This window comes from Diorhabda carinulata, unplaced genomic scaffold (assembly GCF_026250575.1).
Source record: "Diorhabda carinulata isolate Delta unplaced genomic scaffold, icDioCari1.1 Dcau_14, whole genome shotgun sequence".
In the NCBI taxonomy this organism is placed as follows: Eukaryota; Metazoa; Arthropoda; class Insecta; order Coleoptera; family Chrysomelidae; genus Diorhabda; species Diorhabda carinulata.
This window is the reverse complement of record NW_026613959.1, coordinates 255,001-267,500: the sequence shown is the minus strand read 5'-3', so window position 1 is coordinate 267,500 and position 12,500 is coordinate 255,001. Positions and strand designations below refer to the sequence as shown.

General features: G+C 35.9%; 3 non-coding genes across 3 annotated transcripts in view; all 3 read left to right on the top strand.

Moving 5' to 3' along the window:
* The first annotated feature begins 7,694 nt into the window (after positions 1-7,694).
* LOC130903193 (small subunit ribosomal RNA) lies at positions 7,695-9,616 on the top strand. Its single transcript, XR_009060600.1, has one exon. It is a non-coding gene; the product is annotated as a small subunit ribosomal RNA (ribosomal RNA).
* Positions 9,617-10,725: 1,109 nt separating this feature from the next.
* Positions 10,726-10,881, top strand: LOC130903155 (5.8S ribosomal RNA). Its single transcript, XR_009060566.1, has one exon. It is a non-coding gene; the product is annotated as a 5.8S ribosomal RNA (ribosomal RNA).
* A 713-nt stretch (positions 10,882-11,594) lies between these two features.
* LOC130903141 (large subunit ribosomal RNA) overlaps positions 11,595-12,500 on the top strand; it is a 4,066-nt gene continuing 3,160 nt past the window's right edge. The window contains exon 1 of the ribosomal RNA XR_009060559.1: positions 11,595-12,500. This exon is cut by the window's right edge and continues 3,160 nt beyond it. This is a non-coding gene — a ribosomal RNA (large subunit ribosomal RNA).

Below are 12,500 nucleotides of genomic sequence, written 5' to 3'. Positions count from 1 at the left end.
TACACAATTCAACTTTTTCGACAAGTTCCTATATCCTGCCGACCAGACACCAAACTTAATACGGTTTTATAGACACTAGCGCCCTCTGCCGGCCAGTCACCGAACTTAACACTGTTTTATAGACACTAGCGCCCTCTGCCGGAGAGACGACAAACTAAACACCTTTTTATAGACACTAGCGCCCTCTGCCGGAGAGACGACAAACTAAACACCTTTTTATAGACACTAGCGCCCTCTGCCGGCCAGTCACCGAACTTAACACGGTTTAATAGACACTAGCGCCCTCTGCCGGCCAGAAGACAAACTAAACACCGTTTTATAGACACTAGCGCTCTCTGCCGGCCAGTCACCGAACTTAGCTAATTTCGTAATACTTTGCTTTTCATAATTATTACTATTTTCATACAACTTTTATATAATACACCTCGTACGTTCATACATCGAGCGACGATCTAATTTCATAATACTTTTTTTCTTTATCGTTAATATTTTCATAACACTTTTATGTCATACACCTCGGACGACTTCTACATACAAAACATCTCCATTCAACTTCACATATCATCTTTCTCGACAAGTTCCTATATCGAGCGGAATTAAATTTCATAATACTTGTTTTTCATTATTATTTCTATTTTCATACAACTTTTATATAATACACCTCGTACGTTCGTACATCGAGCGGCCATCTAATTTCATAATACTTTTTTCCGTTATTGTTAATATTTTCATAACACTTTTATATAATATACCTCGAACGGCTTCTACATAAAAAAAATTTCCATTCAATTTACACAATTCAACTTTTTCGACAAGTTGCTATATCCTGCCGACCAGACACCAAACTTAATACGGTTTTATAGACACTAGCGCCCTCTGCCGGCCAGTCACCGAACTTAACACGGTTTAATAGACACTAGCGCCCTCTGCCGGCCAGAAGACAAACTAAACACAGTTTTATAGACACTAGCGCCCTCTGCCGGCCAGACGACAAACTGAAAACATTTTTATAGACACTAGCGCCCTCTGCCGGTCAGTCACCAAACTTAGGTAATTTCGTAATACTTTGTTTTTCATAATTATTACTATTTTCATAAAACTTTTATATAATACACCTCGTACGTTCATACATCGAGCGGCGATCTAATTTCATAATACTTTTTTTCTTTATCGTTAATATTTTCATAACACTTTTATGTCATACACCTCGGACGACTTCTACATACAAAACATCTCCATTCAACTTCACAAATCATCTTTCTCGACAAGTTCCTATATCGAGCGGAATTAAATTTCATAATACTTGTTTTTCATTATTATTTCTATTTTCATACAACTTTTATATAATACACCTCGTACGTTCATACATCGAGCGGCGATCTAAATTCATAATACTTTTTTTCCTTATTGTTAATATTTTCATAACACTTTTATGTCATACACCTCGAACGGCTTCTACATAAAAAAAATTTCCATTCAATTTACACAATTCAACTTTTTCGACAAGTTCCTATATCCTGCCGACCAGACACCAAACTTAATACGGTTTTATAGACACTAGCGCCCTCTGCCGGCCAGTCACCGAACTTAACACTGTTTTATAGACACTAGCGCCCTCTGCCGGAGAGACGACAAACTAAACACCTTTTTATAGACACTAGCGCCCTCTGCCGGCCAGTCACCGAACTTAACACGGTTTAATAGACACTAGCGCCCTCTGCCGGCCAGAAGACAAACTAAACACCGTTTTATAGACACTAGCGCTCTCTGCCGGCCAGTCACCGAACTTAGCTAATTTCGTAATACTTTGCTTTTCATAATTATTACTATTTTCATACAACTTTTATATAATACACCTCGTACGTTCATACATCGAGCGACGATCTAATTTCATAATACTTTTTTTCTTTATCGTTAATATTTTCATAACACTTTTATGTCATACACCTCGGACGACTTCTACATACAAAACATCTCCATTCAACTTCACATATCATCTTTCTCGACAAGTTCCTATATCGAGCGGAATTAAATTTCATAATACTTGTTTTTCATTATTATTTCTATTTTCATACAACTTTTATATTATACACCTCGTACGTTCATACATCGAGCGGCCATCTAATTTCATAATACTTTTTTCCGTTATTGTTAATATTTTCATAACACTTTTATATAATATACCTCGAACGACTTCTACATAAAAAAAATTTCCATTCAATTTACACAATTCAACTTTTTCGACAAGTTCCTATATCCTGCCGACCAGACACCAAACTTTATACGGTTTTATAGACACTAGCGCCCTCTGCCGGCCAGTCACCGAACTTAACACTGTTTTATAGACATTAGCGCCCTCTGCCGGCCAGAAGACAAACCAAACACAGTTTTATAGACACTAGCGCCCTCTGCCGGCCAGACGACAAACTGAACACGGTTTTATAGACACTAGCGCCCTCTGCCGGAGAGACGACAAACTAAACACATTTTTATAGACACTAGCGCCCTCTGCCGGCCAGTCACCGAACTTAACACGGTTTAATAGACACTAGCGCCCTCTGCCGGCCAGACGACAAACTGAACACGGTTTTATAGACACTAGCGCCCTCTGTTGGAGAGACGACAAACTAAACACATTTTTATAGACACTAGCGCCCTCTGCCGGCCAGACGACAAACTAAACACCGTTTTATAGACACTAGCGCCCTCTGCCGGCCAGTCACCAAACTTAGGTAATTTCCCAATACTTTGCTTTTCATAATTATTACTATTTTCATACAACTTTTATATAATACACCTCGTACGTTCATACATCGAGCGGCCATCTAATTTCATAATACTTTTTTCCGTTATTGTTAATATTTTCATAACACTTTTATATAATATACCTCGAACGGCTTCTACATAAAAAAAATTTCCATTCAATTTACACAATTCAACTTTTTCGACAAGTTCCTATATCCTGCCGACCAGACACCAAACTTAATACGGTTTTATAGACACTAGCGCCCTCTGCCGGCCAGTCACCGAACTTAACACGGTTTAATAGACACTAGCGCCCTCTGCCGGCCAGAAGACAAACTAAACACAGTTTTATAGACACTAGCGCCCTCTGCCGGCCAGACGACAAACTGAACACGGTTTTATAGACACTAGCGCCCTCTGCCGGTCAGTCACCAAACTTAGGTAATTTCGTAATACTTTGTTTTTCATAATTATTACTATTTTCATAAAACTTTTATATAATACACCTCGTACGTTCATACATCGAACGGCGATCTAATTTCATAATACTTTTTTTCTTTATCGTTAATATTTTCATAACACTTTTATGTCATACACCTCGGACGACTTCTACATACAAAACATCTCCATTCAACTTCACAAATCATCTTTCTCGACAAGTTCCTATATCGAGCGGAATTAAATTTCATAATACTTGTTTTTCATTATTATTTCTATTTTCATAAAACTTTTATATAATACACCTCGTACGTTCATACATCGAGCGGCCATCTAATTTCATAATACTTTTTTCCGTTATTGTTAATATTTTCATAACACTTTTATATAATATACCTCGAACGGCTTCTACATAAAAAAAATTTCCATTCAATTTACACAATTCAACTTTTTCGACAAGTTGCTATATCCTGCCGACCAGACACCAAACTTAATACGGTTTTATAGACACTAGCGCCCTCTGCCGGTCAGTCACCAAACTTAGGTAATTTCGTAATACTTTGTTTTTCATAATTATTACTATTTTCATAAAACTTTTATATAATACACCTCGTACGTTCATACATCGAGCGGCGATCTAATTTCATAATACTTTTTTTCTTTATCGTTAATATTTTCATAACACTTTTATGTCATACACCTCGGACGACTTCTACATACAAAACATCTCCATTCAACTTCACAAATCATCTTTCTCGACAAGTTCCTATATCGAGCGGAATTAAATTTCATAATACTTGTTTTTCATTATTATTTCTATTTTCATACAACTTTTATATAATACACCTCGTACGTTCATACATCGAGCGGCCATCTAATTTCATAATACTTTTTTTCCTTATTGTTAATATTTTCATAACACTTTTATGTGATAGATACACCTCGGACGGCTTTTAAATACAAAACATCTCCACTCAATTTTCACAAATCATCTTTTTCGACAAATTGCTATATCGAGCGGAATTTAATTTCATAATACTTGTTTTTCATTATTATTTCTATTTTCATACAACTTTTATATAATACACCTCGTACGTTCATACATCGAGCGGCGATCTAAATTCATAATACTTTTTTTCCTTATTGTTAATATTTTCATAACACTTTTATGTCATACACCTCGGACGACTTCTACATACAAAACATCTCCATTCAACTTCACAAATCATCTTTCTCGACAAGTTCCTATATCGAGCGGAATTAAATTTCATAATACTTGTTTTTCATTATTATTTCTATTTTCATACAACTTTTATATAATACACCTCGTACGTTCATACATCGAGCGGCGATCTAATTTCATAATACTTTTTTTCCTTATGGTTAATATTTTCATAACACTTTTATGTCATACACCTCGGACGACTTCTACATACAAAACATCTCCATTCAACTTCACAAATCATCTTTCTCGACAAGTTCCTATATCGAGCGGAATTAAATTTCATAATACTTGTTTTTCATTATTATTTCTATTTTCATACAACTTTTATATAATACACCTCGTACGTTCATACATCGAGCGGCGATCTAATTTCATAATACTTTTTTTCCTTATTGTTAATATTTTCATAACACTTTTATGTCATACACCTCGGACGGCTTTTAAATACAAAACATCTCCACTCAATTTTCACAAATCATCTTTCTCGACAAATTGCTATATCGAGCGGAATTTAATTTCATAATACTTGTTTTTCATTATTATTTCTATTTTCATACAACTTTTATATAATACACCTCGTACGTTCATACATCGAGCGGCGATCTAAATTCATAATACTTTTTTTCCTTATTGTTAATATTTTCATAACACTTTTATGTCATACACCTCGGACGGCTTTTAAATACAAAACATCTCCACTCAATTTTCACAAATCATCTTTCTCGACAAATTGCTATATCGAGCGGAATTTAATTTCATAATACTTGTTTTTTATTATTATTTCTATTTTCATACAACTTTTATATAATACACCTCGTACGTTCATACATCGAGCGGCCATCTAATTTCATAATACTTTTTTTCCTTATTGTTAATATTTTCATAACACTTTTATGTGATAGATACACCTCGGACGGCTTTTAAATACAAAACATCTCCACTCAATTTTCACAAATCATCTTTTTCGACAAATTGCTATATCGAGCGGAATTTAATTTCATAATACTTGTTTTTCATTATTATTTCTATTTTCATACAACTTTTATATAATACACCTCGTACGTTCATACATCGAGCGGCGATCTAAATTCATAATACTTTTTTTCCTTATGGTTAATATTTTCATAACACTTTTATGTCATACACCTCGGACGGCTTTTAAATACAAAACATCTCCACTCAATTTTCACAAATCATCTTTCTCGACAAATTGCTATATCGAGCGAAATTTAATTTCATAATACTTGTTTTTCATTATTATTTCTATTTTCATACAACTTTTATATAATACACCTCGTACGTTCATACATCGAGCGGCGATCTAAATTCATAATACTTTTTTTCCTTATTGTTAATATTTTCATAACACTTTTATGTCATACACCTCGGACGGCTTTTAAATACAAAACATCTCCACTCAATTTTCACAAATCATCTTTCTCGACAAATTGCTATATCGAGCGGAATTTAATTTCATAATACTTGTTTTTCATTATTATTTCTATTTTCATACAACTTTTATATAATACACCTCGTACGTTCATACATCGAGCGGCGATCTAAATTCATAATACTTTTTTTCCTTATTGTTAATATTTTCATAACACTTTTATGTCATACACCTCGGACGGCTTTTAAATACAAAACATCTCCACTCAATTTTCACAAATCATCTTTCTCGACAAATTGCTATATCGAGCGGAATTTAATTTCATAATACTTGTTTTTTATTATTATTTCTATTTTCATACAACTTTTATATAATACACCTCGTACGTTCATACATCGAGCGGCCATCTAATTTCATAATACTTTTTTTCCTTATTGTTAATATTTTCATAACACTTTTATGTGATAGATACACCTCGGACGGCTTTTAAATACAAAACATCTCCACTCAATTTTCACAAATCATCTTTTTCGACAAATTGCTATATCGAGCGGAATTTAATTTCATAATACTTGTTTTTCATTATTATTTCTATTTTCATACAACTTTTATATAATACACCTCGTACGTTCATACATCGAGCGGCGATCTAAATTCATAATACTTTTTTTCCTTATGGTTAATATTTTCATAACATTTTTATGTCATACACCTCGGACGACTTCTACATACAAAACATCTCCATTCAACTTCACAAATCATCTTTCTCGACAAGTTCCTATATCGAGCGGAATTTAATTTCATAATACTTGTTTTTCATTATTATTTCTATTTTCATACAACTTTTATATAATACACCTCGTACGTTCATACATCGAGCGGCCATCTAATTTCATAATACTTTTTTTCCTTATTGTTAATATTTTCATAACACTTTTATGTGATAGATACACCTCGGACGGCTTCTAAATACAAAACATGTAATTTCATAATACTTCTTTTTAATATTCACAATACATCTTTTATATATTTTCACTATACATCTTTATTAATGTTAATGTAGAAGGCGTACCGTTGTACAGCGCACATATATGTGTGGTGTATCGAAGTTGACGTCTCGTTAAATTTTAATAAACTCGTTATAATTTACGTAAAGACGTTGTTTCGGTCATTCCACATCGGTGGATTATATAGTTTTCTGAAAGGGTCCCCGTTCTCCTCCAATATATTAACGTATATTGCTAGCGGTTCCCTTTTCAGATATTATATCAATTTATCCACAAGTTAAATATCTATTGCGAGATCGCGAATTTAGCTAGCGTTCTATCGTGAGCGATTCATATGCGATCGTCTATGAAAAATATATATTATATTACACTTTTATATATATAATACACAATATTTGCGATAACTCTCATTATTCCGTGCGAGAATAAAAATTTCGTTCATTATTACCTAATGTATAAACCATGTCGCTTACAATCTAGCGAAGGGTAGAGATAATGTCGAAATTGTAGCCCGGTCGACGTAATCATCTAATTTTTCTCATTTCGATTAAATTTAGATAGATTTATAGTCGATTCGGTGAAATTTTATAAAATAAGAAAAAATATAAATAAAGCGTGGCGCTGAAAATTATATATTTTCAATAATAAGCGCAGCAAACACGCAAAAGAAAAAGTAAATAACAATGTGTTTATACACGAATATAGATGATTATTATATTATGTATAAATATAAAGTATATATGTAATATAAAAAACATCATCATAATTTATCCTCTTTTGGATATTGTTATTAAAACTTTTTCGATAATAGTTTTTTATTATAAAATATATATATATATATATAATAATAATAGTAATAATATATATTATATATATTATAAAACACAGTTCCCTGGTTGATCCTGCCAGTAGTCATATGCTTGTCTCAAAGATTAAGCCATGCATGTCTCAGTACAAGCCAAATTAAGGTGAAACCGCGAAAGGCTCATTAAATCAGTTATGGTTCCTTAGATCGTACCCACATTTACTTGGATAACTGTGGTAATTCTAGAGCTAATACATGCAAACAGAGTTCCGACCGGAGACGGAAGGAGCGCTTTTATTAGATCAAAACCAATCGGTGGCGGGCTTGCTCGTCATCGTACAATTTGGTGACTCTGAATAACTTTTCGCTGATCGCACGGTCTCGCACCGGCGACGCATCTTTCAAATGTCTGCCTTATCAACTGTCGATGGTAGGTTCTGCGCCTACCATGGTTGTAACGGGTAACGGGGAATCAGGGTTCGATTCCGGAGAGGGAGCCTGAGAAACGGCTACCACATCCAAGGAAGGCAGCAGGCGCGCAAATTACCCACTCCCGGCACGGGGAGGTAGTGACGAAAAATAACGATACGGGACTCATCCGAGGCCCCGTAATCGGAATGAGTACACTCTAAACCCTTTAACGAGGATCAATTGGAGGGCAAGTCTGGTGCCAGCAGCCGCGGTAATTCCAGCTCCAATAGCGTATATTAAAGTTGTTGCGGTTAAAAAGCTCGTAGTCGAATCTGTGTCCCACGCCGCTGGTTCATCGTACGCGGTGTTAACTGGCGTGTCGTGGGACGTCCTGCCGGTGGGCTTAGCTCGCAAGGGCGGCCCAACTCAATCCCGCCGCGGTGCTCTTGACTGAGTGTCGAGGTGGGCCGGCACGTTTACTTTGAACAAATTAGAGTGCTTAAAGCAGGCCAAAATTTTGCCTGAATACTGTGTGCATGGAATAATGGAATAGGACCTCGGTTCTATTTTGTTGGTTTTCGGAACCCCGAGGTAATGATTAATAGGAACGGATGGGGGCATTCGTATTGCGACGTTAGAGGTGAAATTCTTGGATCGTCGCAAGACGGACAGAAGCGAAAGCATTTGCCAAAAACGCTTTCATTGATCAAGAACGAAAGTTAGAGGTTCGAAGGCGATCAGATACCGCCCTAGTTCTAACCATAAACGATGCCAGCTAGCGATCCGCCGACGTTCCTCCGATGACTCGGCGGGCAGCTTCCGGGAAACCAAAGCTTTTGGGTTCCGGGGGAAGTATGGTTGCAAAGCTGAAACTTAAAGGAATTGACGGAAGGGCACCACCAGGAGTGGAGCCTGCGGCTTAATTTGACTCAACACGGGAAACCTCACCAGGCCCGGACACCGGAAGGATTGACAGATTGAGAGCTCTTTCTTGATTCGGTGGGTGGTGGTGCATGGCCGTTCTTAGTTGGTGGAGCGATTTGTCTGGTTAATTCCGATAACGAACGAGACTCTAGCCTGCTAACTAGGCGTATTTCGACATCCCAAAGGCCCGTCGGTATTGAGTTTCGGCTCTTGCCGTTCGCGGTTTTTACTGTCGGCGTACAAATAATTCTTCTTAGAGGGACAGGCGGCTTCTAGCCGCACGAGATTGAGCAATAACAGGTCTGTGATGCCCTTAGATGTTCTGGGCCGCACGCGCGCTACACTGAAGGAATCAGCGTGTCCTCCCTGGCCGAGCGGCCCGGGTAACCCGCTGAACCTCCTTCGTGCTAGGGATTGGGGCTTGCAATTGTTCCCCATGAACGAGGAATTCCCAGTAAGCGCGAGTCATAAGCTCGCGTTGATTACGTCCCTGCCCTTTGTACACACCGCCCGTCGCTACTACCGATTGAATGATTTAGTGAGGTCTTCGGACTGAGCGCGGTGGCGTTTCGGCGTCGCCGATGCTTCGGAAAGATGACCAAACTTGATCATTTAGAGGAAGTAAAAGTCGTAACAAGGTTTCCGTAGGTGAACCTGCGGAAGGATCATTACAGAGTATTTGTTCGTTTTTAAACAAAAAAAAAAAAAACGAAATCAAGTCTGTATTAATTGTAAAAGAGAATTTTCTTCTACAAAATTATCGAACTCTTCAAAAGAAATTTATATATGTTATAAATTATATATATATTATAGATGTATATATATTGAAATCTTTTTTTAATTTTTACAAAATTCGAACAAGTTTCGAATAAAATTAAAAAAAAAAAGATAAATATAATTCATACGTCTATAAAAATATATTTACATATATAAATTTTTCCAATAAAAATATAACGAAAAATTTTTATCATAGTTTATAGAAGGCGTCGACGACGATGACGACACAACAATAACAACATATGTATTATTATATATTATAACGATTGACGGAACGATCATTAACAAAATTTCTTGTTAACTAAAAACGTTCTGATAAAGAATCGTTATTATAATAAACGAAAAATATATAGTTTATTGAAACGTCGTCTGTTGTCGTGTGTGTGTCTATATTTTTATGGATAAATTTTATTTCGTTTATTATATTATTACCTAAGTTTTTTATCGTTTGAAGGTAATACAAGAAAATATCGACAGATTATATGTGATGATTATATGTTATTGAGACATTTTCATCCGGGTACCTAAACGAAATTTAAGCACATGTCGTTTCTATCGATATGTATAAAAATTCGTTTTAGAAATAATATTTTATGTATTATTTCGAAGGTGTTCGAAGATTTACGCCCGACCGTCGAAATTTGTATAAAACTTTCAAGATAAAAAAAAAACTGTAATAATATAAAGAGGAGGAATATATCGTGCGAGATATCTGTCTATGCGCGCCTCGTTTGTAATAAAACATGTGCAGCGGTTAAAATTTATCAGATATATCAAAGTACGATATTATAATTTCTCTAAAAGTTTCGAATAATTACCATTTATTATAATATATATATATATATATATATATATATATATATATATATATATATAAAAATGTCGTTATATAAATTTTCTATACGCGTATAAGATATTATAATAATATTATTAATTTAATAATAATCAAATATTAAAAATACGACGAATAGAATATGAGAAAACGACATAATAATAAAATGATTACCCTGAACGGTGAATCACTTGGCTCGTGGGTCGATGAAGAACGCAGCTAATTGCGCGTCAACTTGTGAACTGCAGGACACATGAACATCGACATTTCGAACGCACATTGCGGTCCTCGGATACTCGTTCCCGGACCACTCCTGACTGAGGGTCGTATCAATTTAAAAGACTGCTTAGAATTTAAAATTTTTCTATTTATTAAAGAAAAATAATGCCTAAGCGTGTTGGATGTGAAACAATAACGCACACTAATTAAGAAAAAACACATGCACATACAAACTTGTGCGTATTTTTTTTTGTATTTGTGCGGCATCCTAAAGTGCGAAAAGCAGCGTAAATTTTTATAGAAAAAGTTACGCAATTTTTGAACACAACCCGCTATACCATAAATTAATCGTGTATTTATATGAAATACATAAAATTTGTTTGGTAGAGAGTTATATTTATATATAATATATATATATATATATTATACATATATACGACGTATATATAGTCGATAAATAAGTGTGTGTATATATAATATATTTATGATAAAATGATAACGCGGTCGTCGTGTCCGAGAGAAATAATAAAGTTTCGAAGACTGGACGTCTGACCAGTGTTTTATTTATATCATTTATACACACGGTATATCGACAAAATATATGAATTATATATATTAAAAATATTATATATGTATAAAGGCTGGTGGTGTGTTGCTGATGCTGATGCTGATGCTGCTGCTGCTGCTGCCGACTCTTTAAATAAAAACAAATAATGTTATATTTCATATGAGAGATGATATTATTATTAAACACACGTTTTTTTTTATGATAGTTTGGCGAATTGTATTTAAATATTATAAGAGATATATTATAAATATATCGACCTCAGAGCAGGTGAGATTACCCGCTGAATTTAAGCATATTACTAAGCGGAGGAAAAGAAACTAACTAGGATTCCCTCAGTAGCTGCGAGCGAACAGGGAAAAGCCCAGCACCGAATCCCGTGGTCGATATCGGCCACCGGGAAATGTGGTGTTAGGGAGGATCCGTTTATCACGAGATCGTGCGGCGCGTCCAAGTCCTTCTTGAACGGGGCCACAGCCCATAGAGGGTGCCAGGCCCGTAGCGACCGTTGCCGATTGCGTGAGGATCTCTCCTGAGAGTCGGGTTGCTTGAGAGTGCAGCCCTAAATGGGTGGTAAACTCCATCTAAGGCTAAATATGACCACGAGACCGATAGCGAACAAGTACCGTGAGGGAAAGTTGAAAAGCACTTTGAAGAGAGAGTTCAAGAGTACGTGAAACCGTTCAGGGGTAAACCTGAGAAACCCGAAAGGTCGAAAGAGGAAATTCATTCGCGTTTCGATAATTGAAGTTGAACGTTTGTATGACGGATATTGTTTGTGTTTCGGCATATTACAATAAATCGCGTTTTACGTTTTTCTAATCGATATCGAACGCGTGCACTTTTCCTCTAGTAGGACGTCGTGATCCGTTGGGTGTCTGTCTAAGACTCGAGGTGGTAGACCACTTGATTTTATTCGAATTCATGGGGACCCTCGATGTTCCGACAGACTCGCTCGACGGTAGAAATATGGCGCGGGGCCGCTAGATTAATTAGCGTTCGGCCCGTAGCAAGAGCGTTTCGTGTTTGACGGTAATCGGACATAATGCCGATTCTGTCCCGGAACGACTGTTGGTTACGGTGTTCTCGAACAGACCTCGTTTTGAAACGCCGATCAACGACGCTATCGATTTGGGTAATTTCAGGACCCGTCTTGAAACAC